This window comes from Terrapene carolina, unplaced genomic scaffold (genome assembly GCF_002925995.2).
Source record: "Terrapene carolina triunguis isolate 2854851 unplaced genomic scaffold, T_m_triunguis-2.0 Scaffold32879, whole genome shotgun sequence".
Lineage (NCBI taxonomy): Eukaryota > Metazoa > Chordata > Testudines > Emydidae > Terrapene > Terrapene triunguis.
This window is the reverse complement of record NW_020697230.1, coordinates 9,878-23,764: the sequence shown is the minus strand read 5'-3', so window position 1 is coordinate 23,764 and position 13,887 is coordinate 9,878. Positions and strand designations below refer to the sequence as shown.

General features: G+C 44.8%; 1 pseudogene; it reads right to left on the bottom strand.

The window, feature by feature from the left end:
- Positions 1 to 2,080: 2,080 nt before the first annotated feature.
- LOC112123294 lies at positions 2,081 to 13,657 on the bottom strand (annotated as a pseudogene).
- Positions 13,658 to 13,887: the final 230 nt, after the last annotated feature.

The following is a 13,887-nucleotide window of genomic DNA, read 5'->3' as shown; positions in this document are numbered from 1 at the left end:
GGGAAGGAAAGGACTTATCAAATTTTGGGGAATGAGAGCCTTCTGTTACTTGAGCAGGGGTGGAGTGACAGTGTTCACGGCCCCTGCCGCCCCTCCTTCTTGGGACTTTGGGTGAGGGGGGTATGGGACTTTGTGGCGGGGGAGGGCGGTTAGAGATAGACTGCAGCGGGGCTCTGTCCTCCTGCCTCCGGTCCTGCAGAACATCCACAAGGCGCCGGAGCGTGTCCGTTTGCTCCCTCATTAGTCCAAGCAGCGTTTGAGTCGCCTGCTGGTCTTCCTGATGCCACCTCTCCTCCCGTTCAATGTGTGATTGATGGATTTGGGACATGTTCTCCCTCCACTGGGTCTGCTGGGCCGCCTTGGCTCGGGAGCAGCCCATAAGTTCTGAGAACATGTCGTCCCGTGTCCTTTTCTTTCTCCGCCTAATCTGCGCCAGCCTCTGGGAGGGGGATGCCAAGGTAGGTCGGGAGACAGTCGCAGCTGTGGGATGTGAAAAAGGGAGTGAATTCCTCACAAAGATAATTTTTTGTGAACAATGAACATAGTCTTTCTCTGTGAAGAAGACCATGCACAGCACCTATCACATGCGCACTCAGGACAAGGTCGAATTTTTGGCCTTCGCATTCAGTGCCTGGGGTCTTGCACTGGAGATCAGAGAAGCAGGGCAGGACAGCGGAATTCGGGTAGCAGGCTGACATGGTAAGCCGTAGATTTTTGGCTGCTTAAAACTTAAATTATAGCAGTGCCCTCCTTTCACATTCAAAGCAATGCTCCTAGCGTTGGCCAGTTCCTGCTGCCGGCAATCCGGCAAGCATGAACACTGCCCCTGTCCCACCCCCTCGCGGCTGTCTCCGGGAAAGATCCCTGTATGCTGCCCCTCTCCCGCCTCCACCGCGTGGCTGTAAACCGCCGGTTACAGTTCTGTAAAGGAACAGGCAAGCAGTCCCAACAGTAACATTCCCCTAATTCAAAGCAGGTCACCATGAGCGACATCACTCTGCTGAGGATTTCTGGGACAGAGAAAGACCGCATGCTGCGTGAAAGCCAGCAAAAACCAGGGCCGTATGCCGCCATGCTCTGCAAAGCAATGATCCCGGAGTACTTGATGATAGCCTGGCGTGGAAAAGTTTCCTACCATGGAGGACCCAATAAGGCCGCTCTCCCCAGGAACCTCATGCAAAGGCTTTCCAATTACCTCCAGGAGAGCTTCGTGGAGATGTCCCATGAGGATTTTAGCTCTATCCCCGGACATATAGACCTTCTTTTCCAGTAGCTGCACTGGCAAGGACTAAAAAGTAGAGCGCCTAGGGCAAACTAATCATCATAAACCGGACATTGTTTGATTCTTTTGCAGTAGTTGCACTGCCAACGACTAAAACGTTAAGCGCCTAGGGCAAACTAATCATGAAAAACCCATTGTTAATATTGTTAATATTCCTGTTCTGTTCAAAATAAATGTTTACATGTTTTAAACACTTACCAACTGATCCTTCCCCTGATTCTGGCTCCGGGTTAACGCCTGGGGACGGTTGGTAGGGGATCTCTGTGAGGGTGATGAACAGATCCTGGCTGTCGGGGAAATCAGCGTTGTAAGCGCTGTCGACTGCCTCGTCCTCCTCATCTCCTTCCTCATCTTCCCCGTCCGCTAACATCTCCGAGGAAGCGGCCCTCAACAATATCCCATCCTCAGAGTCCACGGTCAGTGGTGGGGTGGTGGTGGCGGCCGCACCTAAAATGGAATGCAGTGCCTCATAGAAACGGCATGTCTGGGGCTGGGATCCGGAGCGTCCGTTTGCCTCTTTGGTCTTCTGGTAGCCTTGTCTCAGATCCTTGATTTTCACGCAGCACTGCGTTGCATCCCGGCTGTATCCTCTCTCTGTCATGGCTTTTGAGATCTTCTCGTAGATCTTTGCGTTCTGTCTTTTCGAGCGCAGCTCCGAAAGCACGGACTCATCGCCCCACTCAGCGATCAGATCCAAGACTTCCCGATCAGTCCATGCTGGGGCCCTCTTTCTATTCTGGGATTGCATGGTCACCTCTGCTGGAGAGCTCTGCATCGTTGCCAGTGCTGCTGAGCTCGCCACGATGTCCAAACAGGAAATGAGATTCAAACTGCCCAGACAGGAAAAGGAATTCAAATTTTCCCGGGGCTTTTCCTGTGTGGCTGGTCAGAGCATCCGAGCTCGGACTGCTGTCCAGAGCGTCAACAGAGTGGTGCACTGTGGGATAGCTCCCGGAGCTATTAGCGTCGATTTCCATCCACACCTACCCTAATCCGACATGGCCATGTCGAATTTAGTGCTACTCCCCTCATTGGGGAGGAGTACAGAAATTGAATTTAAGAGAGCTCTATGTCGAACTAAATAGCTTTGTTGTGTGGATGGGTGCAGGGTTAATTCGATTTAACGCTGCTAAATTCGACATAACCTCCTAGTGTAGACCAGGCCTTAGTCACTGGAGAGCAGGAGCCCAGGGTGGCTCTTGGAATAAACAGCAGCACTGTGTCTCTATACGCTACTCCCAGGTTAATGTCTTCTAAAGTGGCAGAGTACTAAAAACAAACAAGAGACTGCAATAGCCAACACTGTGACAGAGTAAGATTTTCTCCCTCTGCTGACATGGGTACTTGTGGTCTGTGGGTCACTTTTCACAGCCACAGCTTGTTCACTCACCTTGGCAGGAAAACCGGCTTCTGGGCCAGGTGTTCCCGAAGTTCGGGAGAGGTAGAATCAGAGCTGACGTACCGTTCTACGTAGTCTGACCAACGCTGAAATTGGCACAGAACACAAGGGGTTAACCAACATCTGCCAAATCAAACAATTCAAACCCAACTCTGAAGGGGTTTGGTTGGAAGTGGATGAAAGAAAAGCAATCTTTGGAGACTCCATATATTTCACACAGGTCCCACTCACTCTCCCCCCATGGATGGATATACCTATATCATAGAACTGGAAGGGACCCTGAAAGGTCATCGAGTCCAGCCCCCTGCCTTCACTAGCAGGACCAAGTACTGATTGTTGTCCCAGATTCTTAAGTGGCCCCCTCAAGGATTGAACTCACAACTCTGGGTTTAGCAGGCCAATGCTCAAACCGCTGAGCTATCCCTCCCCCTATATGCACCTGCACTGTCTGGTTTTTGAAATTGTTAAGAAGAGATGCCAACAAGGCTTGTTCAACCCAATTCACTGAGTGCACTGTGTCACATAATCAATGTGTCCTGTAGGACTAGAAGCAGGTCATAAACTATAGCATCTGAAACACTGACAGCGCTGCCATCTTCATCCAGTTATACCCCCACTTAAACTTTACATGCTTAATAGCTGCAGCTGAACTCCAAGGACAATCGGCTCTTACCTCTGCCTCTACGGAGTCATCCGAATTCTCCTCTTCGGTGTCCAGCAGCTCGACGGTTAATTGGACCTGGCCTCTGCTCTGAATGAACATCAGCTACAAAGCAGAATGCGGAAGGGGACTTAGTAACCAATTATTCAGAAAAATAAATCCAATAAACTTTATGCAACTCTCCAGCATAATACTGTGCCTTCCACTTTGCTGGGAACAATGGGGGGATACTAGCCCCAGTTACACAATCTGAACACAGAAGGAGTTTTGACAATGAGTGGAAACTTCTAGATCACTAAGGAACTAATCTAACAGAGGGTAAAAGGATAAAGAAATTATTCTACATATATGGGCAGAAGAGAATTCCTGGATAGAGAACCATGACATACTTAAAGAGAGGTGGAAGAAAAAAGCATGAATTGCTGCAGTGAACGGTTGGTATTTTATTAACGATCAGAAAAAATCTCTGTTACCCACAGAGTTTGCTCAAAATTGGGATGTTTATAAAGGCAAAGCAAGGAGCTGGACCCCTTTTAGCAGCATGCTGTTTTCTGATCAATTTGTGCAGTTTCAATTCTTTGCTTCCCTGCTTATTTTGAGACTCTCAGTGGGAACACAGAGACACCCTATAAATATCAAAGCCATTATCAATGAATTTCACTAGTTCAAGATGGGCCCGGCCACTTCTGATTTCACAGTGACAAGAAGTATGAATTTGATTTGAACTGTGAGTCAGGTTTATTTAATGCATAGGTGACAAATATTAGTAAGAGACTGTTACAGTCTACAATGGATGAGATGGAGAAAAAGGTGGAAAGTGACCCACCCCACGGGAGGGAGGGAGACACAGAGATTAAAAGCCTAGTGACAGCAATCACTCAATACAGTATTACTCTGGCTTTGGGACACTGGGAAATACAGGGACAAATCCCAGCTTTACTTCAGGATACGTATTTTTCCATCTTCCTTGCAAATGTCCCATTTCCGAGGAACTCTTTATAGAAATATTTATCTGTTTTTTCTGTTCGTTCTACAGTTCCTGTCTGGATTGATGCAAGCCCCGCCAAGGGCTATATTAAGACCGACAGTCACAGAGCAGGTACTCGGCAGCTCCACCAGGCTAGAATGCACAATCAGGTCGCCCTGTCAAGCTCTATGACAGCTGCGGAGCACACAGGTGTCCAGAGGTCCTTGGGATATTTGGATAGTTACGTAAAAAAAGCTGAGCCCATTCTCCTTTCTCAGCGAGCCTTCGTACTTCCCCTCCTCTCTCAGCAAGCTCCTCCAGGAGTCCTCCTCCAAGCGTCACTGCAGGCAGATATGGTTTTTACCTTGAAACAGTTCTCGTCTGACATGGGCTGCTCGGCTTTGCGCTGGTACGTGGCCTCCACAAGGGCCCGAGATGACTGTGACGACAGCAGGACTCCGGTAGCTCCGTTGCTATTCTCCGACAAGTAAAGCTCTGTCACCTGCATGCAGATCTCCTCGCTCACTGTGTGCTGAAGCTGGGAGCAGGAAGGACACAGAGAAGAGGAGTTAGTGAAGTGGTTTTAAATGTCTCTGGACTTGGTGCACTGTATACTGCAGTAGCCCCCTTTCCCCAACCCAAGTCAGTCAGAGGGCTTTGCACTAGTGTGCACTATGGACAACCTGCTTTCTGCAGTCAGGCCGTAGACAAAATAGAACACTAAGAAAATCTCCAAAATAAACTTCTCCATGTGGCAACAAGCAGAGTTTGACATTAATCAAAACAAGCCAGGCTGAGCCTTCATCATTTGCCTGCACTTCTAGACTTACATGTTTGCATGCAAACACTTATGTCAAACGCTATAATTGATGAGAGAGAAACTATTTTATCTCCCCTGCATACATATACGCTGTGGGAGAATTGGTCAGATTTCCAGTTCTTCTCCACTATGCACCATGCAAGTCTCAGAACCAGCTAAAGAATATGTCCATCAATGCAGATTAGAAATGAACATACCCTTAAAAATTCCTGCTTCAAACCTCTGTCTGGTCAAACCACCGCAAAAAAAAATTCTAGCCATCTAAGTATTAAAACTAAAAAACAATTATTTAGGTTATGAACATAGTAGCCTCTTCTATTGTGAATTACTACTACACCCATTGGAAAACATTGTGTCCTTTAAAATAAATAATGATGCTAGCTACAGTTACACATACAAAGTAACTACGGATTAATAACCTTTAAGTGAGCATTATGAAGGAAATGCCTGACAGCTGGCAAAGATTTAGACCATCGAGGTACGCGGGAAGGGCTTGTTAAGCAGTTCTCTTGCCATGGAATCGCTACACCAAATCCAAAGGTTGATTAGTTGGTTGGTTGTGGAGGGGAAATTAAAAATAATTAAATCAAATTCTAATTATTAATTATATTCCCAAATTTAAATAAAGAGCAGGTTGACTGCCGATTTCCTGTCAAAACTGAAATTAAGAACTTGTTTTTAGCCCTGTCTTTATACTCTAATTTGTGCTTAACAATTCTCCATAGAAATTGGATCATCGAGGTAGCCAGCATGTGAGAGTTGACACTTGGGCTTACAGAGTTCAAGTGACAACAAGCAGCTGAAAGCCACAAATATACCAGCTTCAAGAGCCAGCCAGCGTGCGTGAAATCCAGAAGGAAGTTGTTACTCAAAAGAAATACAGAACCTTTTCCAAGAGTCCTTACAGTTTTGGTTCTTGTGTTTACAAATGCTTCAGGTTTTCTAAGAGCAAGAGAACACTTCAAACGTGGTCCCATCTGATACTAGGCATCTCTTGGATAGTGGAGGACAGTCTGCACTTGGTAAGGCAACTCCCATCTTTTCATGAGCTGTATATTTATACCTGCTTACTGTATTTTCCACTCCGTGCATCTGATGATGTGGGTTATAGCCCACAAAAGCTTATGCCCAAATAAATTTGTTAGTCTCTAAGGTGCCACAAGGACTCCTCGTTGTTTTTACTGATACAGACTAACACGGCTACCCCTCTGAAAGCTGGGTAGTAATCCTCCACATCAATATCCACTAGAGGAAGAGAAGGTGCAACATGAACTACATTGTAACACCCCTCAAAGGCAGTTCCTACAGGCCCACTATGAGTTCTGGGAGCAAAAGGGCCACATGTTGAAGGTCTCAGACAAATTGATGAATTACCAGAATGGTCAATAAAATGAGGAACAACATTGTAAGACTTTAAATGAGAGCTTTTCAAATTAATGCCAGGTCTGTAACCCATCAGAGGCCTCACGGAGGAGGGCAGAGGTGGTAAAATTCTCAGAACTAAAGAGAACTAAAGAGGTTCTTGCTACCAAAACAACATTATGCACACCATTAAAGCAGAGACCTCACCAAAAAGATATGAACGCAGATATGTCCTAAGGCTCTTATGAAATATACCCATTGCACATTATTATTAACTTGTATTTCACTAGCACCCAGAGGTCCCAAACTATATCTGCGACCCCTCTGTGCTTGCCACCATTCAGACACACAACCAACTAGTCCCCGCCTTGAAGAATGCAACAGAGACCAAGGGGGTTGGGGGAAGCAACTTACCTGAGGTCACATAGTAACTAAGTAGCAGAGCTCGGACTAGAACCCAGGTCTCCTGTTTCTCCAGCACCTTATCCAGAGCAAGCTACACGGACAGTTACCGCCTTTCCAAGCTGAATGTGCCAATGTAGCTTCTAAAAGGTTTTGTGGGCTGTAGCAGAAACACAGTAAAAAGGGGAAGAAAATGAAAAAAGCCATTCAGGATGCACCCAGTTTTGAACTAACACTCATCACTGCGGTATAGGCATCAAGGGAAGATGAAAATAAAGTTTTTTAAAATACTGGTTAAGGAACAATGCCATTTTAAAGGGAATTTGAAAAGTTCTCTGTGTTTTCTGTTTGTTTTTAATTGTTATAGGTTCAAACACCTCTGCATCTCTCAAGGCCAACAAAGACTGTCCACACTTCCTCCTTTGCTTTAATCCAAATTAGCTACTTTACTCTGGTTTTAGCTGGCAGGAAACAGGCAGCCATAGGCAGTTTAGTACTGTAGCATTATCACCACTAAGGAAACCAGCCCTTGGAGAATTCTAAATACATATATTTCCTGAGACCACTCAGATTACACGAATATTGTAACAGAAAATGGAAGATCAAGAAGGCTCTTTACTGGTCTACATAGGACTGCCTGGACTTACTTGGGTTTAGCCTGCCCTGCTTTCTTTAGTCGGTAAATCATTTGAACACCAGTTTAAAAGGACACACACTTTTTAATACCAGAGCCAAAACTGACTGCTTTGTCAATTGCCAGGGGCTGACTCCTCCATTGAGATAGTTTATAACAAGCTTGGGGCAAGAGAAGATTTTTATCCAACTTGTAAATTCATGAGGTAGAAAAATAGCGCAATCCAAAATTAAGAAATTCAGCTGGCAAGGAGTGTTAAAGCAATACAAAATACCACGCCTCTCGCCCACAGCCCCATGAAGTAGGATGTTCCAAGTCCCAGGGTCAGGTCTAGAGATCTCCTCCTTGATAACATGCTGTGCTACATTCAGTGCCCACCAACATCCTTATATTTCACATTTTGGAAACTACCAAAATGCAGGTACCGGATTTTACAGAGACAAAACCTAAAGGCAGGTGAGAGGGAGGAACACAGATTCCTCAAGACACCAGGAAACAGATCAAGTACCAGATCCACACACTGGGCTGTCATTCTTGTCTCATTTTACGTCTAGCACTTCCCGCTCCCATTCCCTTTCCCGGTTCTCCTCTTCGATTTGCCGCTCAGCCTGGGTGCAAATCCTCAGCAGCAGCAAGCATAGGATTTGGTGAAGCCGCATGAAGATGTACCAGTTGTTGTTGACATAGAAGAGGGTGTACACTTCGTCCCCCCTCCGCCCCTCCCCCCGGTAGCTTCTGGGCCGCTGTGTTGCTGAACAGCAGCTTGGCTTTAGGGAGGCTGCCCCCAACTCCGTTGTGCTTTTTCGCAGCCCCAGTGGCTTCATCCACATCCATTTCCTCCTCCACGTCTGAGAGCTCGCACCGCCCAGCAAACAGCAAGTCCGGAATGAAGTGGTACATGATCTGTTTGATTTTGTACTTGTCCTCTTTCTGAATTCCTGTCTGCTGTTTCACGTGGTGGATGATAAAGAGAAGCAGCATCCTCCAGGATTTGCCTGTCCTCATAGGCTAGTGACAGGTGTGGGCCTATGGGTACTCCAGCATTATCTTCTGATGCCTGCTCTTGCCTCTGAGGGAGGAAGAGCAAATACACAGAGCATGGGTGAGTCTCACATATGCAACTTACCACGTCTTTAAGACCCTTGTACAAAGCACTGGCAGTGAACTGGATTTCCTCTTTCATTACAACCCCAAACCCTATGGGGGAAGGGCCAGAGTTCACATTATCCATCACAACAACCCAAGTTCTGGTGTCAAGGGCCTACACATATTGCATACAGGGCCTTGGTGTCATTCTGTTTGAAGCTGATGCCCTGGTGATCCAGGGATTTCAGGTAATGTTTCTCATTCTGCTCCCTCCAGACCTTGTTGAATCCTCTCTGGGCTTCTCGCCACTCTTCCTCTTTCATCTTTAACCTTAGCAGCAACAAAAAACAAAACAGAAGCTAAGAGATGCTAAGATACCACATTGATGGGTGTAGGATAAAAACCTAGACCAGACAAGCTGGAGGCAGTAAGGCTTCTGCTCAGTGCCCATCGCCCACTGAAACAGCAGAAAGTTTCAGAAGGACTTCAAATGAGGTACAACGTGCATAGCAAAATTCTCCAGGAATGGCCATGAATCTTTAGATTGGTTTTGTGGCTATGTTATTTTACAGAAGGTTAAATAGGCCACAAATGCATGGCTATACCCCACTAACCAGGGTGATGATGAGGGCATTCAACAGAACATAAACCAAACTTTTTTTTTTCCTGTATACCTCCTACAGAGTCCCAGGACTGGGTCTGGGTTCATTGTCAATATCCCAGAATTCTGCTTTGTGAGAAGTTACAAATAACAGAAATCTCAACTGTTGTAACCAGCTGCCCCAAAGAGTCCCTGGTATCTGTGACATCCCATCATTTATTTAATACATGGATTTAACCACTTGCCAGACATTTCAGAGCTCTCAAACTTCTCTGATACTTGTTATGGTCCTGTAACTAGATATTCTTTTCACCCCATGCAACACAGGCATACACAAAACTCTGAACCTCTCAGCCAGCTTATACCTAGCCTAGAAGAAAGAAGTCCATTCTGTCACTTCACAAAGAGTGCACTGTAACCAACTTGACCATGTTTAAAGGAAAAACACCACAAGTTGGGAATCAGACAACCCTTGACCTCTCACATCTTGACATAATGGAAAAACCAGCTCTCTCTCTTCACTGAGGATTAAGGAATCACAATTTACATCTAGGCAGCCTACATACTTTTGATGAGACATAGGAACTTTGCAGAGATATAATTGCTGAACGTTCCAGGAGTCTAGAAGCACACAGATCCCAGAAGTACCTCTTACTTGGCAGTCCCTTCGCAAACCTATATCCCTCCTCTAATCTAGTTTTCATACCATGTCCATACCCTGGTGTCTAAGAGCACCTCCTCACAGTCTTACCCCTCTCCTTTCATCTCTCGTTTCTTTACGTCTAGTTCTCACATTATGCCCTGCCTCAGTAGAGAACCTGCTGGAGACTGCAGACGTCCTCAACATGATGCAACATAAAAGCAAGTCCTTCCGGACATGAGTTCTCTTTCTGCATTTGTATAACGGGGCCCCAATTCTGACGGGGACATTAGGGAGCCACCATAAAAAAGATCTGACAATCCGCAACTACAATGCTAAAGGGAATTACTTTCATTTCTAATTATCCTTTGTTCTACATTGTTAGAGATGTATCGGGAAAGTGGAAAAGTATGATGACACGGTTCCATCAAAATGCTGTTGTAGCCTCTTGCTGTGTAAATCCAGAACCAGCCAGGAGGACAGAGAAGCTATAAAGAACACAAAGGTTAGTTTCCATTCATTTATGGACTATCCCCTTCAGCCAGTTTAGTAGGGGCACATTCCGCACATTCTTTGAATACTGTAGTTCAATTTCCACCTTCTCTTTACAGCTCACTGACCATGCTCAACAAGGAACTGGGTGGAAGACAGCACTTAAACTCAAGAGTGACACGTGGTGACCACTAGGGGGCTTGGCTCTTACTCCACTCTACCATGGCTGCCCTCAAGGGTAAAAAAAGGAAGAGCTAGGGAAGTTCGGAAAGTCTTGTGCTAAGGTTCTAAGACACAAGAGAAAAAGTCCTACACAGATGGTACTAGAGAAGAGTACTTCCTTTCATCAATTTTACATTTCCTGCCTTTCATTTTCACATTTTCATATCCCCTTGTCCGTATATGAAAAGGTAAATAGCAGCAGCAATCAGATTTTGTATACCTCTGTAAAAACGCCTCTGATACCACTATCTCTCAAACCTAAACAGTCTCATTACCATCAATCACTTCTCACAGTCTTCCCATGCCTCATCTTCCCCCCCATGCTCATTTCTGAGTCCTTTATTACTGAGATGTCCTTCTTGAGACAGGGTGACCACAACACAGAATTCCAGCTGGGTGGGGGATTTGTTAGTTTTTTCAATATACAGTAATGGCATATTTGCTTCAATTCATAGCAGAGATTGAGGCTGTATAAGAAGATTCTGTCAACCACCTCTCTTTCTATTCAAGACCACACTGACGACCTGTAGTTTACAGATCAGGAACCTATGCTTTAAAGATTGTAAAATTGTCCAACTTTTGACTTAGCTTCCACTTTCCTACGTCTCATATCACAGTACTAATTTTTGGTATAATCCCTTCCACCAAGGATGCTGGACTGTTATATATTGTGATCGCTACCACTCAATGGTTTGACCATAGTTATTTCTTGATTCAGCATCTAAGTGTTATTCAGGGCTAAATCAATAACCTCTCCTCTTGTGTAGCTACAGACTAGCTATTACAAGAAGCAATCATTTAAAATATTGAAAAACTCCTTCTCCTCACCTTCTCCAGAGGTTGATATTTTATATGTGGGGAGTTGAAATTACCCGTTATAACTATTATTAAAGAGAGCGGTCTCTGCCCCCGCCCCTCAATATTGTGCACTCACTTCCTTTTTCTGATCAGGAGGCTGGCAGTAGAACATCGTAATTTTTGAGTTGGAACCTGAATCCAATACAGACTCTACACGTCAAAGCCTTGTTCACTTTCACAGATGGGATTTATAATGGGATCAAACTCAGTTGTGTCCAAAACTGACAATACAGATTTTTTAACTCAAGACTGCCCTATCTTGGGTAGGAAAAATAAAAAATCCATACTTTGCCAGCAGGGCCAGTGATGTTTTGGCTTTACTAGACACAAGAGTAGCTGGGTACTATGAAACGCAACAACTTATTAGAACATAAAAAGCATCTGCATTTCTCAGACTGTATGTTTTCCTCAACTGGAGCCTCTGTGTGTATTATACATTTGAATAGTGCCTAGCGTACGATGAGTTTTACCCAAACACAAGTAATAATGCCAAAACCTGGGAAGTACCTTTTCAGCACAATAGGAACTGCATCAGATGGGTTTTTCCTCAGCCCGTCTATGATGTCGGCCGCTTTGTCAGCATATATCCTCTGCAGCGCCTTGCGGTGGATCACCTCCGACGTGCCACCCAGAGTGTTGTCCAGCCAGAATTTGGCTTGCTCCTCAGCAGACAAGCGGGAGAGTTTCTTTGGATTGCCTCTAAGACTCTGATTGTTGCCAGGTTGGTCTCCAAGACAACATCCAGCTGAAAGGGAAGATGTGTTAGCCATAGTACAATATTACTTTCTGGAAATAAAGGTCGGGTCTACACTACAGACCTATATTGGTGTAACTATGTTGCTCAGGGGTGTGAAAAATCCACACTGAGCAATGCAGTTACATCGACCTAATCCCCCACGTAGACAGCGTCATGTCAACGGGAGAGCTTCTCCCATCGACACAGCTATCACGTCTTGGGGAGGTGGATTAACTAAGCTGATTGGAGAAGCTCTCCCGTTGGCATAGGAGTTTCTTCACTTAAGCACTGCATCAGCACAGCTGCAGCGTTTTAAGTGTTGACTTACCCTAACATTTAAGTGAACCAAAACAAGAACTTAATACTTCTGTAATGCTGTGCACGTAAAACAGGAGGCACTTGAGAAATGGTTTAATATTTCCACATTTGGTTGTTCTAATCTACCTATATTTCATCTGCTTCCTATACAGTATTGCCTCTTTTCACAAGAAGTTACAGGCTACTAAAATGCTTCCTTCAGGAAATAAGATTTTCCATGGGTGGGAGGTACACAATTGACAGCATTACTACAAAAGGAAACGATAAATCTTAGCATCGGCAAATAATTGCTGTGCTGAGTTCCATTTGGAGTGTCAATCATTTAACACTCTGTGAATGTCATTTTTCAGATTTTTAACACAGAAATATATTTCAGCCTCTATGTACTAATAAAAGGAAGCATCAATTATGCATCTGCCATTGAACAGTTTCATTTGGAATGACCTAAAGAGAAGAGAAAGAAAGCTGTGCCAAAGCTACCGACCACGATAAAGTCAATGGGTTGGAGGGGAAGGAGTTGGTGATCAGAAGCAGTTACTTGGATTTTGATTCTTGTATTCACAGAGGTTGAACAGTCCTTAGGTAGAAGCATAACCATGTCCACCAAAGGCAGGACAAGTAGTAATGGGCTTAATCTGCAGCAAAGGAGATTTAGGTTAGATATTAGGAAAACTTTCTAACTATAAGGGTAGTTAAGCACTGGAATAGGCTTCCAAGGAAGATTGTGAACTCCCCATCATTGGAGGTTTTTAAGAACAGGTTGGACAAACTTTTGTCAGGGATGGTCTAGGTTTACTTGGTCCAACTCAGTGCAGGGGGCTAGACTTGATGACTTCTTGAGGTCATTTCCAGCCCTACATTTTTATGACTCTATGATCCTATAACCAAGAAAAAAAGTCCAGGCATCAGTATTTAAGCAGTATTATACCATATAGCTAACCAGTTCATAGAATCCCAGGCTTTCCAAGAAATGATTTTGGAAGAATTCTACCTCAAAACGCTCGTCCTCACATCTGTAGATGTGTTCTTCGTATTGTGTCTTCTTGGAGCTAACGAAGGTAGAATCCTCAGACCTGGAAGGGAAGGAGACCCAAGTATCATTCAAAACCTTAGGTGAAGGAGAAAAGCAGAAGACTGATGGATCTTTTCTCTGAGCCATCAGAGCAGACACCCAAATTTATATTATCGCATGTTTCTCTGACAAGGAATCTCAGATTCCCTACATCCATTGTCTTTTTTCCTTGGTGAACATTCTCTCCTGTACATACCACAGGATCCCTTATAGCCAAAACTCGACCTTCTGGGCATGCTGCAAAAGCCATTGATTTGACACTGTCTGGGGGAAAGCTAGTGGCTTTTCTCCTAGAGAAGTCAAAGAGAAGGGTGAAAGTAGTTTTTCTGCTGCTT